Here is a 15,387-nt window from a genome sequence, read left to right as displayed (position 1 = left end):
TTTGAAAGAGAAGGGTTCCTCGAGTTGTTAGCTAGAGAATGGGCTAAAGACTCAGGAGGAAGGTCGCCCATTGAGCGATGGCAATGCAAGATTCGTCGTCTCCGAAGGTTCCTTCGTGGATGGGCTAAGCATACGCATGCACTACTAGGGAAAACCTTATACACAGAATCTTAGCAGCAGCGCGGTTTAAAAACAAACGCTAATGCTAATTAGCAGTAGCGAGCTTGAGGAAACCGCGCTACTAATAACCCGATAGTAGTAGCGCGGGTTTTTACCCCTCGCTACTACTAAGCGATTTCCACCATGCCTTCCGGGACCAGCTATAGTAGTAGCGCGGTTTATAAACCCACGCTACTACTAAGTCGTTAGTAGTAGCGTGGGTTATAAACCCCATGCTACCACCTGCATCTGCTCCCACCCCACCAACCATCCCACGCCATGTCTAAAAAAAACTCAACGCCCGATCCAGATCCCCAATCCCGTCTCCGCTCCCACCTCCTCTCCTCCTCTCCCAAGTCCCAACCCGCCATGGAGGGGGAGTCGCCCGCGCAGCCCCCAGCGCCGCCACCGCCTACGGCTCGTCCCGCCGTAGGGCGTGGAAGTGGTGCGTCCACTCCGGCCAGCACGACAACGCCACCTGGGGCCACGCCGCCGCCGCCGACTTCGCGCCCGTGCCCAGGATGTGCCGCCTCGTCATGGCCAACTACGCCCCGCCCGACCTCCTCACTTGCCGCCCCTCCTCCTCGACCCCTCAAACATCGTGCGCCGCCGCACCTACGCCGATATGGGGGGCCGGGTCACGCCCTACCTCATCTACCTCGACCACTCGCACGCCGACTTCGTGCTCGCGCTGCGCGGCCTCAACCTCGGCCACGAGTCCGACTACGCGCTGCTCCTCGGCAAGCGCCGCTTCGACGGTGGCTACATCCACAACGGCCTCCTCCGCGTCGCCGGCTGGGTGCTCGACAGGGAGTGCGACCTGCTCCGGGACCTTGTCGACCGGTACCCCGCCTACACGCTCACCTTCACGGGCCACTCCCTCGGCGCCGGCGTCGCCGCCATGCTCACCATGGTCGTCGTGCTCAACCTCGACAAGCTCGGCAAGGTCGAGAGGCGCCGCACCAGGTGCTACGCCGATGTCATCAACTCCGTCGTGCTGTAGGTGACTCACTGATGACCCAATTGATTTGGTTGCTGGCTTGTCTGAATTTGGTGGTTACAAGTTCAGTTGTAGAGGAATTTGGGTTACATGTAATATGTCTGAATTTGGGTTACATGTAGCTGTGAGGCTGAATTTTGGTGGATACCTGCTCTGCTTCTGAGTAAGATAAACATTGCGTTGCAGAATCTAGTATAATTCCTATCTGAATTTTGCTGGGTGCTTCCTTGTTGCTAGAAATTCGGTTGCAGAATTTAGTTACATGCCTATCTGAATTTTGTTGGGTGTAAAGCCTATCTGAATATTTTTAGTTCCAAGTTCTGAACATATGAAGATCCAACGTCTAATTTATTTCTCATAGATGAGTGATGGACGATGCAGCGGAGGAGGCATACCGATGGCAGGTTGTAGCAAATCAGGAGGCCGCCGCCGTCGGCGGACGCTGCCGAGTGGAGAAACTACATGGACGGTGGACGCTGCCGAGTGGAAAACCTACAGCGGACTGGTGAGATAACTGAAATTTCATAACAGGGACTCCATGCATGGTATGTTCCCATTTTGCCATATTTTACATACGCATCTTATATGTTTTTTGAGATCTAAGCCCTTAGAGACAATAGATTCTGATCTTCTGGTCTTTGCCTGCTGATGCTTTTATTATTCAAAGTGGTTCAGTTCCAGTACGTACAGACTAGCCATATTATGACTTGCAGGAACTTTTTTTTACTTTTTGTACATTCTCATTTAAGTTTTCTTGCGATAGCACACTAATTAATAGAAAAAACTTATGGCATATGACCTTTTCTATGTGTGACGTATATGTAAAGTTAGTTTTCTCTTAAAAAAATCATCCGTCGATAAGCTGAATTAGAGGGAAATTCATGGAAAATGAACCAGCATACAAACCATAGTAATAATCCCAGTGAACTAGCTCTACAGACTAGCATACATGTTATTTAGAAACAAGGGGTTTGCCATGCTACAACAGATTCCTGACTAAATTTATCTATTCTACTTGGTCTTTTGATTTGAAACATCTATATATTCCTCATAAACATATTGGTTTTGCTACCAGCAGTAGGCGCTTTCTTTGTTCTGCAGCTGGGATTTCAGTAAAAGAAAATGTTTAACCTTCAGTGAATATGCACAGTACCAAGACTTTGTTCTGCAGCTCGCACGCCGCATCCGTGGCGAGAGGGCCTAGGCTGCTCTGTGCGCGTCATCGTCTTAGCCAGTTGCGTTAATCGGTGGAAATGCGAGAGGGCCACGCCTCACCAGTAATCTTGTTGATTGCCTCTGAACCTGAATGAACAGCCTTGCTCGTTTAGTTCTGTGTGTCCATATGATTTATGCTTTGCTGTTTTATCCTGTTGTTCCTTTTGATCCATGTGACTGTTGCAATCAACTCTTACCTGTACCATGATGCTAACAGGTAAATTAGGACAAGAGATGTTTCTATTTTGCACTGCTCATACTGTACATACTGTGATTCATCTGATGGGTTTCTTGCACCTGCAAATGACAGCGTCATGATGTTGTCAACGGTGTGGTTGAGGCAGAAGGTGTATCCAAATATGATGCAGGTGAAGCTGCTGCAGATCAGAAAGGTGAACACATGTTCGCCTGTATTAAGATATTTTTAGTAATTTAAAGCTGAAATGATATCCTGTAGCGAACTGGGATTATGGTCTGTCTCTTAAACTATCTTTGATCTTGTCCATAATGCTTCCCTGCAGAGCAAAAAGGTTCAACAACCATGAAATCCTAGCTGAGGACGTGCGAGACTGGGATATAGCCAGTGACCGGGGGCAAGGGCAGCGTGCGCAGGTGCTTTCTTTGTTTTCAATCTAATTGTTGTGTGTTATTATCTTGGATACATTTCTCTTTTAATTTATTTTCAATCTTCCAAGCCTGGACATAGTTATTGTATCTTATTATCGTCTTTGGAAGTGGCCGGACCCTTCCCCGAACCCTGCGCAAGCAGGAGCTAACTAACAAGTTTTCACTTTCTCGACTGGGTGCAGGGTGATCGACAAGGACTACTGCGGCCCGATGGGAGTCGTGCTTTTCAACTACTCAGAGGCAGACTTCACCGTGAAGCCCCGCGACCGCATCATACAGATTATTGTCCAGGTGATTGCGACGCAGGAGGTCCCCGGGGTGGAGGACCTCGACGCCACCGTTCGGACGTCACCGAGGTGGAGGACGACGCCACCGTCCGGAGTTCCTCAAGATGGAGGACCTCGACGCTTTGTACATACATCTAGAGAAGTGGTCTGGTTAGGTTGGTGGTGAAACGCTAGGGAAGGTACCAACCTTTTGATGATGGTTGTGCGTGTCCTCGTGATCTCTTCGAGTTGAGATGTTGAATGTTGAATCCATGAACACTACAAGTGTTAAGGTGGTTCTGTGAAATTTATTTTGCACTGGACGTGTCTTTGATCTCCATTCATGAATACTGCATCTATTTTTATTTTTTAATTCCTAATTTTCTACTAGTAGCGTTGGGAAAAAAGTGCCCTACTAGTATTTAGGATACTAGTAGCGCTGGTATTGTAGGCACGCTACTACTACTTCATTAGTAGTAGCGCGGGTCTGTAATAGCAGTAGCGTGGGTGGCACACGCTACTACTAACAAAGTTAGTAGTAGCGCGGGTTCCTCCCACGCTACTACTAACTATTAGCTGTAGCGCGATACTAGTAGCGCGGGTACCCGCGCTGCTAGTAGCCATTTTACCCGCGCTGCTAGTAGCCTTTTTCCTAGTAGTGATGGGATATATAAGGCGGAGAAGGAGCGACTCCTTCTACTTATTCAGACCCTAGAAGTTAAAGCTGAAACTTCTATCTTAGGTACCAGTGAGCTGGAAACTAAGATGGAGGTGGAGTTGCGGCTGAAAGAGCTTCACCGCGAGGAGGAATTGAAGTGGGCGTTGCGAGCTAAAGTTCGCAAAATCGTCCAAGGCGAGGATAACACTCAATTCTTTCATATGATTGCTAATGGGAAGCATTGTAAGAAGAGAATTTTCCAATTAGAATAAGATGAAGGAATGATAGTTGGTCAAGAAAACCTGAAAGATTACATTACCAACTATTATAAGCAGTTGTTTGGACCTCCAGAAGAGAATTTTGTGTCTTTAGATGAGTCAAGGGTTGAGGATGTTCCTCAACTTGAAACTGACGAGAATGAGATTTTGACAGCTCCCTTTACGGAGAAAGAGGTGTTTGAGGCCATCGCACAAATGGAAAATAATAAGGCTCCAGGACTGGATGGGTTTCCGACAGAGTATTATAAAAAGTGTTGGCACTTCATTAAGGGAGACTTGATGCCGATGTTTCATGAGTTTTTTGCTGGACAGCTTCATTTGTTTAAGCTGAATTTTGGAACGATAACTCTTCTTCCTAAGAAGACATAGGCCGTTCGCATTGATCAGTTCAGGCCTATATGTCTGTTTAATGTTAGTTTCAAAATATTCACCAAGGTCGGGACGAATAGACTTATGCAGATTGCGCACTCTGTTATGCATCCGTCCCAGACTGCTTTCATGCCAGATAGAAATATCCTTGAAGGGGTCGTTGTGTTGCATGAAACGTTCCATGAGATTCACTCAAAAAACTAGATGGCGTTGTTTTTAAAGTGGATTTTGAAAAAGCATACAATAAAGTTAAATGGCCTTTCCTTCAACAGGATTTGCGTATGAAAGGATTTGACACGGCCTGGAGAAACCAGATTGAATCCTTTACGCAAAAAGGGAGTGTAGGAATTAAAGTGAATGATGACATAGGTCACTATTTCCAGACACACAAAGGGTTAAGGCAAGGAGGTCCCATGTCACTGATCCTATTCAACATAGTGGTTGATATGCTGACTATTTTAATAGGACGGGATAAGGATGTGGGGCAGGTAGGTGGCCTTGTTCCGCATCTAGTTGACGGAGGTATTTCCATTCTTTAGTATGTTGATGATACTATCATCTTTATGGAGCACGACTTGGCGAAAGCAAGAAACATGAAGCTTCTGTTATAATTATTTGAACAATTGTCCGGGCTCAAAATTAACTTCCACACGAGCGAATTGTTCTGTTTTGGAAGAGCTAATGTTGACCAGGAGGCTTATAAACAATTGTTCGGATGTGAATTGGGCACGTTACCGTTCACGTATTTAGGTATACCCATTCATCATCGTAAGCTGACTAACAAAGAGTGGAAATGCATCGAGGATCGTTTTGAGAAGAAACTGAGCTGTTGAAAAGGGAAACTCATGTCATACAAAGGACGATTAATTTTGATTAATTCGGTCCTCACCAGTACGCCTATGTTTCTCCTATCCTTTTTCGAGGTCCCGGTGGGTGTCAGGAAAAGGCTAGACTTCTATCGATCTCGATTCTTTTGGCAGAGTGATGAGCTTAAACGAAAGTATAGACTTGCTAAATGGGATATAATCTGTAGGCCAAAGGACCAAGGGGGTCTATGAATTGAAAATCTGGAAGTCAAAAACATATGTGTCCTTAGCAAGTGGCTATTTAAACTTTCGTCCGAGACGGAGGCTACTTGCGCTCAGATTCTGCGTAACAAATATCTTCAGTCTAAAACCTTGGCCCAGGTGACAGCGAGGCCGACTGACTCATCTTTTTGGAAAGGCTTGATGAGAGTCAAACAACTCTTTTTCAACAAGACAAGGTTCATAGTCGAAAATGGAGCTAATACGAGGTTCTGGTAGGATACGTGGCTTGGGGAGACTCCCCTTGCACTTCAATATCCTACTCTGTACAACGTTGTTCAACGTAGAGATGCCTACGTTGCAACCGTTCTACAATCCACTCCCCTCAATATTAGTTTTTGGAGGACGCTAGTTGGAAATCGTTGGGAGGCCTGGCTTCATCTTGTAAGATGTTTGATGGATGTCCAGCTGTCCCAGTAGGCAGGTCAGCTGTATTGGAAACTAACTAAGAACGGCGTGTTCTCGGTCAAATCCATGTATCTGGATGTCATAAACTCTAGCGTCATTCCTTCCTCGAAGCACGTTTGGAAAGTAAAGGTACCTTTGCGAATCAAAGTGTTTATGTGGTTTGTGCATAAACAAGTTATTTTGACTAAGGATAATCTGGCAAAACGCAACTGGGTGGGCTCTGCTAGATGTAGTTTTTGTGACCATAACGAAACTATCAAACACCTCTTTCTTGATTGTTCGCTGGCTAAGATTCTATGGCGGTCGATTCATATTGCTTTGAATATTAATCCGCCTACTTCCATCAACATGTTATTTGGAACGTGGCTTGATGGGGTTGACTCTGATACAGCGAGGCACATTCGTGTTGGCGTTTGTGCTTTATTATGGGCAGTCTGGAACTGCAGAAATGATTTGGTTTTCAACAGATCAACGAACATTCACTTTTTGCAGGTTATCTTCAGGGCCACGACGTTGATCCGTATGTGGTAGCTACTCACTCCGACGGAGGCCAGGGAACGTTTGGTTACTGCGTCTACCCGATGGGAGATGGTAGTGATGAAGCTATGTACCTAAGGTAGGGTCATGGATCTGTCCAACATACCCTCCCCAAGGACATCTCTACAAAGAATCAGAAGCAGTCGAAGAGAAACCATCATCCACTCGACCATAAAGATGTGCTCACTCGACCACCTAGAAGACACTCGACCACCAGAAGATGAGAAACCCTCCACTCTGCAACGGTCAGGATATAAACCATAGCTTTATGGGCATTTACAACACTTTATTGCAGACGTTACAAGTAATGCCCCTCCTTTGTGAGCATTGAACCTTGTGTAACGGAGGGGAGATGGGGTCCTGGCGCACTCTATATAAGCCACCCCCTCCTCTGAGACAAGGGTTCGCACTTTCTATAATTCACACACACATATTCAGTCGACCGCCTCTGGGCTCCGAGACGTAGGGCTGTTACTTCCTCCGAGAAGGGCCTGAACTCGTAAACTCGTGTGTACGACTCCTCCATAGCTAGGATCTTGCCTCTACATTCCTACCCCCTATTCTACTGTCAGTCTTAGAACAATGACAGTTGGCGCCCACCGTGGGGCAGGTGTCTTAGCGACTTGTTGGAGAAGTTGCAATTTTTCTGATCCCCTCCATCATGGTTCCAGGCGGAGGTTTGGCTGAGGGCCGCGAGATCCATCTCGGCGCGCTCGTGTTTGTCGCCGACGATTCCGCTTGGCTTCAGGAGGCACCACTCGAAGCCGACGCGCTCCCCGCCCACGGGGCGACGAACTTTCACGCGTGCGTCCGCGGCGTCCTCCTGCGGCAACCGTCGACCCAGTACCAGTCAACTCCAGCAGCTTTCCCCCTCCCTGTGACCCGCCAGAGCAAACACACCAGTCGGTCGAGGCCTCAGCGGTGGGTGAAGCTTGCGGTGGCCCGCCAGTTGGCCACCCCTCAAGTCAGGGCGATCGAGCCCAACGAAATTCTCTATGACCTGTTCGATCTGTCGGCTGGCTCTGTAGAGACCGCATCTGAGTGCGACAGCAGCGACCCAGCGGCGGAAGTTTTGATGGTCAACGGACCACGCAACCCTCCTGGCTTCAACCGCGAAGACGGAGGCGACGGGAACAGCGATTCGTCGCACGTTCACGAGGAGTACCGCCCCGAACCCCTTTCCTCGTAGCAGAGGGAGGAACTTCGCCGCCGGAACATGGATGCATTGCATACTCCTATAGTTGGAGAAACCCCTGAGGCCCAGGCCTTGGAGCAGGCGCGCTTGGCTAACCTGACTGAGCGCACTCGACTAGAGCACCTCCAGCGCGCACTCGATGATCGCGCTCGACAACGTGCTCCTGAGTCCAGTCGATGCCATCTTTTTCCACCTCCGTCTCGGGTATACCGAACACCGATCCAGAATCTAGCAGTTGCTGCCCAGATAGCAGAGTCGATCCAACTTTCCCAATCAGAAGCTGGCCGAGGTCTGGTGCAGATCAGAGCCTTGCTCCGGGCAGCGGGAGAGCAGAATACGGTCGTGTCTCAGTCGCGGAATAGGATCCATAGCAGATCTGTAGTCGCAGACATAGTTCAGTCGTCCCATAGCCCGAGATTGCCCCCGAGGCGTGAGGGACGTGGAGATCGGCGTGATCAGTACAGAAACCAAGAGCAGTATGATCGTCGTGCCGATCGCGATGATCGCCGTCGAGTGCCCACGCCTCCTCCAAGGAGTGGGTCATACGTGCCCCGGCCACATGAAGATAGACGCCTTCATAGTGCCGGAAGAGGTATTCCGGTCGACCCCAGGGAGCCAGGCTTTGATGCAAGATCTATTCTTGTGCAGGGCTTGGTCGACAGAAACAGAGCTCATCGAGAGGGCCATGACAGAGATCCGCAAACCAGCAACAGGGTGCATGTCTCTGGTCCAGAGTGCTTCAGCAGAGCTATCAGAGCTGCGGTGATTCCCCCCAACTTCAGGTTGGCGTCTGGAGTTAGTAAGTGCACCGGAGACTCCAAGCCTGACACTTGTCTTGAAGACTACTGAGTGGCTGTCCAGATTGGTGGCGGCAATGATGAAGTGGCTATGAAACACCTTCCTCTGATGTTTGAGGGCTCGGCTAGAGCATGGCTGAATCAGTTAGCGCCTGGAAGCATCTATACTTGGGAAGATCTCGCTTGAGTGTTTGTCAGAACATTTGAGGGCACTTGCAAACGGCCGGCAGGTTTGACAGAATTACAGTGTTGTGTTCAGAAACCGAATGAAACTTTGAGGGATTATATCCAGAGATGGATCACCCTACACCACACGGTAGAAGATGTGTCAGATCATCAGACAATTTGTGCCTTTAAGGAAGGCTTCAGGTATCGGGAGTTGAATATGAAATTCGGCCGGACATGAAATATGACTCTGACTCGGATGATGGAAATTGCCACCAAGTATGCCAATGGTGAAGAAGAAGAGCGACTCCAGAGTGCCAAGCACGAAGCAGTCGCCCATGAAGCCGGAGGAGGAAACTCCGGTCGGAAACAGAAACACAAGGCCGAGCTAGCTGCTCCGGGTGAAGCCTTGGCTGTGGTTCAAGGAAAGTTCAAGGGGAAGCCCAAAGGGTCGTGGAACCCCAAGAAAGTAAAAGATCAAGATGGAAATGACGTGTTGGATCTGCCGTGCCATATCCACACCAAAAAAGATGAAGAAGGTAATTTCATTTACCCGAAGCACACCACTCGACAGTGCGGCTCCTAATCCAGCAGTTTCGAGAGAAACAACCCAAGAAAAAGGAGAAGGAGGCAGACAAGGCTGAGGATGAGGGAGAGCATGATGATGGTTATCCCCACGTGAATTCCACTCTGATGATTTTTGCTGATGTTGAGAGCAAAAGTCGATTGAAAGTCATCAACAGGGAAGTGAACATGGTCGCTCCGGTGACAACCAGTTACTTGAAGTGGTCGCAGACTGCCATTACATTCGACCAGTCTGATCATCCAGCGCACATCGCCACCCCTGGGAGGCAAGCACTGGTGGTCGACCCGGTGGTCGAAGGCACTCGACTGACAAAGGTCCTGATGGATGGTGGCAGTGGCCTGAACATACTGTATGCAAAATCGTTGAAAGGAATGGGCATTCCGATGTCCAGACTCAGCGAAAGCCATATGAGTTTCCATGGGATCATTCCAGGCAAGAAGGCTGCATCCCTCAGTCGGATTGCACTCGACGTGGTTTTCGGTGATTCCAAAAATTACCGCAAAGAAAAGTTGACGTTTGAAGTTGTGGATTTCCAGAGTGCTTATCATGCAATTCTAGGCAGGCCAGCTTATGCACGATTTATGGCTCGACCATGTTACGTGTACCTCAAACTGAAGATGCCTGGTCCCAGAGGAGTGATCACTATCTCTGGTAACCGGAAGAAGGCATAAGAATGCTTCCAGAAGGGCTCAAAGATCACCGATGCCCAGATGGCCGTGGTAGAAACCAGAAAAATGCAGATCCGAGTGACTTGCCGCGAGCCAAGAAGCCAGCCACAGATTCAGCATTCCAGTCGTCTGGTGAAACAAAGTCGATTCACATTCACCCGACGGATCCCAATGCAGCTCCGACTCACATTTCAACCACACTCGACTCCAAATAGGAAGAAGCGCTCATCCAGTTCCTCCGTGAGAACTGGGACATCTTTGCATGGAAGCCTTCTGACATGCCGGGTGTACCCAGGGGACTGGCTGAGGATCATTTGCGAGTCGACCCGAAGGTGAAACCAGTCAAAGAGCATATTCGACGGTCCACCGTCCAGAAAAGAAAGGCAATCGGTGAAGAGGTGGCTCGACTTTTGGCAGCTGAGTTTATCCGAGAGATTTATCACTCCGATTGGTTAGCCAATGTTGTCATGGTCCCAAAGAAAGACGACTCACTTCGCATGTGTATTGATTTCAAGCATATCAACTGGGCTTGCCCGAAAGATCACTCCCCTCTCCCTCGCATCAATCAGATAGTCGACTCGACTGCAGGGTGCGAGCGTTTGTCCTTTTTGGACGGCTACTCCGGGTACCACCGGATCCGTCTGTACGGACCCGACGAAATAAAGACATCTTTTATCACCCCGTTTGGGTGCTTCTGTTATGTCACAATGACATTCGGTTTGAAGAACGCCGGAGCCACATTCATGAGGATGATTCAGAAGTGCCTGCTCACTCAGATCAGTTGGAATGTGGAAGCATACATGGATGACATTATGGTCAAGTCACGTAAAGGTTCCAACCTACTGACTGACCTTGCTGAAACCTTTGCCAACCTCAGAAGGTATGATATCAAGCTCAATCCATCAAAGTGCACGTTTGCAGTTCCAGGCGGAAAGTTACTCGGTTTTCTTGTCTCCGAACGAGGAATCGATGCTAACCCAGAGAAAGTAGGCGCTATACTCCGAATGAAACGCCCTGTGCATGTGCATGATGTCCAGAAGCTTACTGGTTGCTTGGCCACCCTAAGTCGATTTATTTCTCGCCTCGGTGAAAAGGCGCTGCCTCTTTACCGACTGATGAAGAAATCAGACAAGTTCGAGTGGACCCCAGAAGTTGATGCAGCGTTTGCAGAGCTAAAAGCCCTGCTTTCCACCCAGCCGGTGCTTGCTGCTCCAATCAGCAAAGAGCCTCTATTGCTTTATATAGCAGCCACTGGACAAGTCGTCAGTACAGTACTTATGGTCGAGCGGGAAGAAGAAGGAAAAGCTTATAAGGTTCAACACCCAGTTTATTATATTTCTGAAGTCCTGACCGCGTCAAAGAAGAGATATCCTCATTATCGGAAGCTTGTCTATGGGATTTACATGACCACGAAGAAGGTTGCACACTATTTCTCGGATCACTCTGTTACAGTCGTCAGCGATGCTCCATTGTCAGAGATTCTGCACAACAGAGATGCAACTGGTTGAGTGGCCAAATGGGCGATTGAACTCCTTCCCTTGGATATCAAGTTTGAGGCAAAGAAAGCTATCAAGTCCCAAGCAATAGCAGATTTCCTCGCCGAGTGGATCGAACAGCAACTACCGACTCAAGTTCACTCTGAGCACTGGACCATGTTCTTTGACGGATCCAAGATGCTGAATGGTTCTGGTGCTGGAGTAGTTCTGGTATCCCCCCGAGGAGACAGGCTCAGATATGTCCTCCAGATTCACTTTGATTCCTCCAACAATGAAGCAGAATATGAAGCACTCTTGTATGGGTTGCTCACGGCCATCTCACTCGGCGTCCGTCGCCTCATGGTCTATGGCGACTCAGATTTGGTAGTTAATCAAGTGATGAAGGAGTGGGATGTCAGAAGCCCAGCCATGACTAGTTACTGCAACGCGGTGAGAAAGCTTGAGAAGAAGTTTGAGGGGTTAGAACTCCGCCACATACCCCGACTGAAAAATCAAGCAGCCGACGATTTGGCAAAGATAGGTTCCAAGAGAGAAGCCATTCCCAGCAATGTGTTTTTGGAGCATGTTCACTCGCCGACAGTTCAGGAAGATCATTTCACTTAAGAGCCCCCGCAACCTAAGAGCGCCACAAATCCGACTGAAGTCGAAGTCCCAGCCGTGGTCGACCTGATCATGGAGGTTCTGGCCATTACTCCCGACTGGACGGTGCTCTACATTGCGTACATCCTCAGGAAAGAACTCCCAGAGGATGAAGAAGAGGCTCGACAGATCGTCCATCGATCCAAGGCATTTACTGTGATAAGAGGGCAGCTATTCAGGGAAAGCGTGACTGGAGTCGGTCAGAAATGCATAACACCAGAAGAAGGTCCAATGATCCTCAATGACATCCACTCAGGGACATGTGGTCATCATGCGTCCTCTCGGGCCATCGTGGCTAAAGCATACCGAGCTGGATTCTATTGGCCATGAGCAAATGAAATGGCGAAAGATATAGTCGACAGATGTGAAGGCTGCCAGTTTTACTCCGACATGTCTCACAAGCCAGCGTCAGCCCTAAAGAGCATCCCCCTCATCTGGCCCTTTGCTGTTTGGGGACTGGATATGGTTGGACCACTGAGAACTGGCAGGAGCGGCTTCACTCATGTGCTCGTTGCAGTCGACAAGTTTACCAAATGGATCGAAGCTAAACCTATCAAGAACCTTGATGCTAGCACCGCCGTCAGTTTTATCAGAGAATTGACATTCAGATATGGAGTCCCACACAACATCATCACGGACAATGGATCGAACTTCGATTCCGATGAGTTCAGAGCATTATGTGCCTCTCAGGGCACTCGAGTCGACTATGCTTCTGTCGCTCACCCGCAGTCGAACAGACAAGCAGAAAGAGCCAATGGCCTAATTCTCAAAGAACTAAAACCCCGACTAATGCGTGATCTCAAAAACGCAGAAGGCGCTTGGGTTGATGAACTTCCGTAAGTTCTGTGGGGTTTAAGGACAACTCCTAATCGGTCGACCGGATGAACTCCTTTCTTCTTAGTCTATGGAGCCGAAGCTGTTCTGCCAAGTGACCTACTCCACAATGCACCCCGAGTTGAGCTCTTCTCCGAAGAGGAAGCAGAGCAGGCTCGAAAAGATTCAGTCGATCTCTTAGAGGAGAAAAGAGAGATGGCCTTGATCCGCTCGACCATTTATCAGCAAGACTTGCGTCGATTCCACGCCAGAAATGTGAGGGGTCGAGCCTTTCAAGAAGGAGACCTGGTTCTTCGAGTGGATCAACAAAAACCACACAAGGTTGCCCCGACTTGGGAGGGCCCCTTCATCATCACCAAAGTTCTCCACAACGGAGCATACCATCTTTACAGTATTGAGCATCAGAAAGACGAGCCACGGGGTTGGAACGCGGAGCTGCTCCGCCCCTTTTATACTTAGGCACTCGTTCGAATAAAATGTAATAAGAAACACCTTTGTAATTTGTTTATCAAAGACAAGAGCTTATGGTCCTATCATTCGATTGTTGTGTTCTTATTTACTTCTGAAATCCCCCAGTGGGTCGGCTTAGTCGTGAATCCGTTTCGCCTAAGTTCGAAAGAAAATCCTACCGAGTGGAGAGCAATCCTCCCACTCGGGGGCTTAGCTGTAGTCCAGTACTCGCCTAAGTTCTCTCACTAGGAGACTTAGCTGCAGTCCAGTACTCGCCTAAGTTTGAAAAAATCTTACCGAGTGGAGAGCAATCCTCCCACTCGGGGGCTTAGCTGCAGTCCAGTACTCGCCTAAGTTCTCTCACTAGGAGACTTAGCTGCAGTCCAGTACTCGCCTAATTTTGAAAAAATCCTACCGAGTGGAGAGCAATCCTCCCACTCGGGGGCTTAGCTGCAGTCCAGTACTCGCCTAAGTTCAAAACATACCCCTATCCGCAAGGACGATGAGGTGCAGGTTGACTGCAACCTTCTCCTTTGGAGCTACGGCACAAGTACAACGTCTGCTCCATCCCTATCCGCGAGGACGACGAGGTGCAGGTCGACTGCAACCTTCTCCTTCAGAGCTACGACACAAGTACAACGTCCGCACCATCCCTATCTGCGAGGACGACGAGGTGCAGGTCGACTACAACCTTTTCCTTCGGAGCTACAACACAAGTACAACATCCGCTCCATCCCTATCCGCAACGACGAAGCGCAGGTCGACTGGAGCCGCCACCTCAGAGCTGCGTCTCCAGCGCAAAGACTATTCCAAGCAGTGAGCAAAGTCCATTCAAAGGCAAACGCAAGCACATTCGGAAATAAATCAAATTCAGATAAATCCTAAAAGTTCCAAGCAGCAAATCAAAAGTACTCGGGCATCAAGCCCGAAGGAGTTCAACGGTTACAGCAATCACTCGGCATTCCGAGACAAATTTAAAGCAGATTCAAGTTTCATAAGTTTGTTCACTCGGCCGGAGGAGGGCTGGCAGGCTCCACGAATAAGTCCAGGTCGATCCCATCAGCGATCCGAGTGGCGGCAGCAATGAAAGTCTCCATGAAGGACTAGAAGTCATGCTTTTTGGTGTTAGCAACTTTGATCGCAGCCAGCTTGTCTTCACGAGCCTCCTTGCAATGGACTCGCACCAAGGACAGCGCCACGTCAGCACCACACCGGGCAGAGGATTTCTTCCATTCTTGCACTCGATCAGGGATCTCGTTCAGTCTAGTCATCAGGGATTCCAGGTCATTCTGAAGCGTCGCCCCCGGCCAAAGCGATGAGTCAATTCGAGAGACTACCTCCTTCAGGCGCACGAGGTAGCTTGTGGCGCTGGCGATACGGGACTCCAGTCGGAGCACGTTCATCGCAGTTTCTTCGCAGACTGGAGAAGCGATAGGGTCCAGACCCGTCTCGACCCTTCCAGTTTCCTCGTCGAAGTCTTGGCAGAATTTTGCAGCCAAAAATTAGTCAATCGACTGAGCAAGATCCGATTGCAAGCATCAACACAGTCGTATTAAAAGAAATACCTTCCAGCGTGAGATAAAGCTTCTTGGCAAGAGTCCTCAGATAAGCTTCCGTGTCATTCCTTTTGCGGATCGCAGACTCCAACTTTTCATTCAGGATGACCTTGTCCTTCTTCAGACTAGTCACTTAGCGGTTAGCTTCATTAAGACAAGATTTCAGTTTGTTCACCTCTCCTTCCAGCGTTCCGATTGAAGCAAGCTTCTGGTCTGCGAGAGCAGTTTTATCTTGGGCTGCTTTTTGCCCGGCGGCGAGATCCGAGTCCTTCTTCTCCAGAGCCAACTTCATTTTCTCTTCAAAAGAAACAATCGAATCAAAGAAGAGATCAAAGAAATATATTGAAAGTCAGTCGATAGTCAGTTACCTTCCATACCAGCTGCTTCGTCTTGAGCTTT

The 15,387-nt window shown here is 48.9% G+C and overlaps 1 pseudogene; it reads left to right on the top strand.

Moving 5' to 3' along the window:
* The first annotated feature begins 449 nt into the window (after positions 1–449).
* LOC123057158 (uncharacterized) lies at positions 450–3,615 on the top strand (annotated as a pseudogene).
* The last annotated feature ends 11,772 nt before the right edge of the window (positions 3,616–15,387 follow it).

This window comes from Triticum aestivum, chromosome 3A, assembly GCF_018294505.1.
Source record: "Triticum aestivum cultivar Chinese Spring chromosome 3A, IWGSC CS RefSeq v2.1, whole genome shotgun sequence".
Taxonomy (NCBI): domain Eukaryota; kingdom Viridiplantae; phylum Streptophyta; class Magnoliopsida; order Poales; family Poaceae; genus Triticum; species Triticum aestivum.
This window is presented reverse-complemented; position numbering and strand designations above follow the sequence as displayed.